This window comes from Rhagoletis zephyria, unplaced genomic scaffold (assembly GCF_001687245.7).
Source record: "Rhagoletis zephyria isolate East Lansing unplaced genomic scaffold, Rhagoletis_zephyria_1.1 Rzeph_scaffold_01114, whole genome shotgun sequence".
Taxonomy (NCBI): Eukaryota; Metazoa; Arthropoda; class Insecta; order Diptera; family Tephritidae; genus Rhagoletis; species Rhagoletis zephyria.
This window is the reverse complement of record NW_016158198.1, coordinates 143,379-148,751: the sequence shown is the minus strand read 5'-3', so window position 1 is coordinate 148,751 and position 5,373 is coordinate 143,379.

The window sequence follows — 5,373 nt, the reverse complement described above, 5'->3', positions numbered from 1 at the left end:
TTGCGCACTTTCTTCCATATAACGAACGTTCGCATTTTATGTTATATGGATGAATGCGCGTGTAGCGTTGTTGTTTTTTATTCCAATACTTTAAATTAAGCTTTATTTTATAGTTTTTCTTAGACAATGATAAATGATGTACACAAATTTCAGTATGGGAAAAAAGTGTAACACCTTCAACGAAAAAAGTTCTCAAAAATCTACGCGAATTGAATGTACTATCTCGATCATTTAAACATCTCGGACTCGCCCACCACTAAAAATTATTATTTAAGTAAATCTAAAGTATATATTAGATGATATTTAATATTTGCTATAGAGATGAAATTTCGACAAATTTGTTTAACAAAAATGTTAAGCGCATATGAAGAATGTGGAGGCGAGATTCTTCTGCTTGCGTTTCTATGTTTATATCATTTATCAGTTTAAGCACATACGACTAAATGTAAAAAATATTTTTAATTGCGGATCCGAAAGAAATATTTATTAGTTGCATTGATTTACGCAAAAATAGTGCCGAAAATCAATCGATTGTGCTGAAGGTGCCGGCTGCTTCCGAAAGGGCCGAAAATGCACAATGCACACTCATTTTCCATCACTGTCACACATACAATCTCACTATTCTGTTGACTTCGTTTTCCCTTTCCGATAACTTTTTGCTTCCGCGCTTGCCCAGCACCGCTGTGCAAAGCTTTGCACGCGCAGTCGCCCGCGACACATATGTGCTGATTTGGGCATACCTAACCTAGTCTACCTGCGATTGGATATCGCCATACTTACGTCGATAAACTCGCAAAGGAATTTCCAAATTCGGTCGAAATTAATTGGTTAATTTTTTTCTTCTCTTTTCAACGACATCTAATTTTTTCACTCAACCATGGCCACTGATTCCACAGTAACGGCAGACTTTGTTATCGATTCGAACAATATTGTGAATTTCTGTTCACATTTAGAGAAGGACGATCCAGAAGAATACACCGATTCCTTATTAGAGGTAAAGCTTCAAGATCTCAACAATCGTTGGGAATCGTTGCAAATTTCCTACAAAAAGGTGTGCTTGGCAGATGAAAAAAGCGTTCCAATCGATTTTAAAGAAGAAGCGTGCAACAAATTCCAATTGTGTACTGATAGCTTCTATATCTGCAAGTCCCACATTCTGGATCAGCTCAAACTTTTTCAAGATAGCTCATGCAATCCAGCTAACACTTCCCAGCAAGCCAACCGGACCCGTCATTTCATGTCGTTCGTCGACAACGCTATACCATGTATCAAGGTTCCACCATGTGATACACAGATTTCCTATGGAAGCTATAAGGACTGGCCAGCCTTTCGTGACATGTTCACGGCTGTGTATCTCAACCATCCCAAGCTAACACCGGCACAAAAACTCTATCACTTGCGAAACAAAACTCGTGGTAAGGCTGGGTCCATAGTAAAGCACTACACCTTGTGCGATGAAAACTTCTCTCTTGCTTGGGAAGCATTAAGAGCTCGTTTCGAACAATCTGTGAAATCTCGTAAAAAGCTCCCCAACTGGTCCCAAAATGGATGAATGGATGAATTCCTAACCAGTCGGTACGAAGTGGTTGAGCGTTTATACAGGTATAAAACCATGAAGACGCGAAACTCATTCACCCAAAAAATTCCAGCGAAGATTTAATCATATCATTCGCAAGAACAACTCTCGTTCAATGATGGCTCCAGTGCATTCCGATGTTTTCATTGCAAAAAGAACCACCACACAATGTTGCATCCTACCCCAACTACCAAATCGGTTCCCGAAACACCTAGTAGGAACAAAAACTTCAAACCACCAAAAAATCAACCACCTCAAGGGTCAAAGTCTTCTAAAAATGCAACATCTTTGTTGCTAACTCAGTTATCCGAACCTTCATCCAGTAAGTCAAGATATGCGATTTTTGACATTACCGAAGACAATACCCTATCTGAGGAATCTGAAAAGATTCAAAATCGATTAAAACTTCCAACCAATCGAGAAAACTTTTCTATAGCTGGTATGGGTAGTTGTAAACGCAACTCGCGTTTGCCATATTACTCTCGTGGCTAAACGAAATAACATTCGCATCAATACCAAAGCGATTATTCTCCACAAACTTACCAATTTCCTACTGACATGAAGAAACCAGATTTATCCGAACTTAAGGATCTGGACCTCGCCGATCCATATTTCTTCAAACCATCGCAGATCGACCTAGTAATAGGTAGCGATCTTACACCAGAAATCCTACTCCCGGGAGTCAAACATAAAATTCTTGGTAGTTTTCTTGCGCAAAATACCATATTTGGATGGTATTTAAGTGGACCTTTAAAATCCACTGAATGTTCCACTTTTCATACGTACGTAATGGAAGATACTAGCGAAAACCTCAATTCTCAATCAAAGCGATTTTGGGAATTAGAGAAAGTCACAGAAACACATCCACCTTCAGCCGCGGATGAGTTTTGTGAAAAGCTTTACCAAGATACCATTTACCGACAAAGCGATGGACGGTATGTAGTTCGGCTACCCTTTAAATCCGAGTTTCCATCAAAGCTTACGCTCGGTCCATTTCGGAACCAAGCGATGAAGCAAGCTATACGAATGGAGCATATGCTCAACAAAAAGCCTGATCTTAAGGAAGAGTATAGCCGTGTTTTAGAGGAATATTTATCAGTTGACCATATGAAACCCAGTTCTCCCCATGAAATCCATGAAAATGATAATTATCGCTCGTATTATCTACCCCACCATTCCATCGTTAAACCAGATAAAAAATCAACCAAAGTTCGAGTGGCATTTAACGCGTCCAAACCATATGCGTCTGGAGTTTCTCTTAACGACATTCTTCATATCGGCCCTACCTTGCAAAGAGATCTGATGTTCGTAATCTTGAATTGGCGTTTGTACAAATACGTCTTTAACGGAGATATTCAAAAAATGTACCGCCAGATTATGTTACACGAAGATGATCAACAATATCAACGAATTCTCTTTCGAAGAAGAAACGACATCAAAATCAATGATTCTAAAGATTCCTATCCTTTGGCCAGGAGAATTTTGACTGAAGAAACGTATGTCGATGATATTCAAACTTGTCTTACGGCACAATCTTAAATAATCAAATGTTTGCTCTCATCTGGGTTTCCTCTAAAGAAAATAACAGCTAATCATCCAGAACTTCTTAGACATATTCCAACTGAAGATTTGCTCGATTCTGAGTTTCTGAAAATTGATTCCTCCAGTTCTACCAAAACTCTTGGCATTAGATGGAACGGTTTAAATGACACCTTCTGTTACTCCATCGAGCCTATCAAATCAACTACAGGTGCCACAAAGCGCCAAATTCTGTACTCGGTTTCCAAACTTTTTGACCCCGCAGGGTGGTTAGCGCCTATTATCATTCAGGAAAAAATACTCTCGCAGCAAATATGGTTAGAAGGCACGGAGTGGGATGAATGCGTTAAACCACTTTCGCTCCAAAAGTAGAACCAGTTTGTTTCTGATCTACCTAGTATCGAAAAAATTCAAATACCAAGATGGACGGAATTTTCGCCAAACCAAATAGTTCAAATTCATGGTTTCTGTGATGCGTCAGAAAAAGCATTCTGTGCATCAACCTATATCCGAACTGAAACGAGCAATTCCACTTCATCTCATCTTCTCTTCTCAAAAACCAAAGTTGCACCGCTACAAACAGTCAGTCTTACGCGTCTGGAACTCTGTGGTGCAGTTCTGCTATCAAAATGCATTAAAAACATTATAAATCACCTCCCTCTTGAGAACACTGACATTTTATTATGGTCTGATTCCTCGATTGTCCTTTCATGGCTCGAAAAGCCTCCATGTACTTGGAAGGTGTACGTGGCAAATTGCACTCACAAATTATCCAGAATGTTGGAAACATTAAGTGGCGACACGTATCCACCAACCACAATCCCGCAGATCTGGGAACACGAGGCTGCTGGCCACAAGACCTAATTCCCCAATCACTTTGGTGGCACGGACCCGACTAGCTCTTGAAGCCAGCCGACCAATGGCCTTGTATCACCCCGGAAGAATGTCGCTCCCTTAGAAGAACGCAAAATTGAGTCTCTACATACGTTGGAAAGCTAACATGACATCTTAGACCGTTTCTCCTCTTGGTCGAAAGCCTTACGCGTGATTTCTTACATGTTTCGATTTATTCACCGAATAAAACCAATACAGTCCACTCAAGCTATCAGCTACGAATCTGTAGTAATCACTCAAAAGGAAATTCATTGGGTTAAAACGCGCCTTATAAAACTAGCCCAAAAAAGACATTACCCAAATGAGTACTCTAAACTCTCGAGCAAACAACCAATTGCCAAAAAGAGCTCACTTTTGACGTTAAACCCCCTTCCTCTCGTATAATGAGAGATATCCTGTTATCGTTCCTGAATCTTCTCGATTCTGTTATTTATTCCTACAGCTGTTGCATAATTTATTGATGCACGCAGAACACCAACTCATGATTAGAACTGCAAGGCAAGAGTATTTCATTCCAAGACTTAAATCCAAGGTCAAAAACTGCGTGCGAAATTGTAAAACATGCACGATTTTCAAACAAAGTACTCGTTCACAAATCATGACAGCCCTACCGCCAGAGCGTTCAACCTTCTCGCTACCATTCATCTACACCGGTCTTGATTTTGCAGGACCGTTCGAGGTCAAATCATCACCACTTGGAAAATCACCGACGCTCAAAGGATACGTTTGTGTTTTTATTTTTTTCTCAACTAAAGCAATTCACTTAGAGCCGTGCTCCGAACTTTTCACCAAAAACTTTCAAGCCACATTCTCCCGGTTCGTTGGAAGAGGCGGCTTCCCACAACGCGTCTTCTCCGATAATGGAAAACATTTCGTAGGCGCAAGTATGCCTACCGCCAAGATTCCAAACGATTCCTTAAAGAGTCATCCGATGACGTACGATCAAAATATTTCATACATGGCTTTGAGAGGCAGTTCTTACCACCAAATGCTCCTCACATGGGCGGTCTGTGGGAGGCAGCCGTCAAAAGCTTCAAATTCCATTTCAAACGAATCGTTGGGAGTAATAATTTCACATTTGAAAAGCTCGCCACACTACTGGCTCGCATCGAAGGAATGTTAAACTCTCGACCACTCTCCCCCATGTCAGATAATCCTCAAGAGTTTTAGCCCTAACGCCTGGTCATTTCCTGCGTGGAACTCCTCTGATTGCAGGGCCAGAACCCCAAATTGACAATTTTTCGCTTCAAAATCGGTGGGAGAAATTAAAGCTGTTGCATCAACAATTTAGTCAGCGCTGGAGAGATGAATACTTTAAAGAATTACATCAAAGATATAAGTGGAAACTCCCGCACCACAATCAT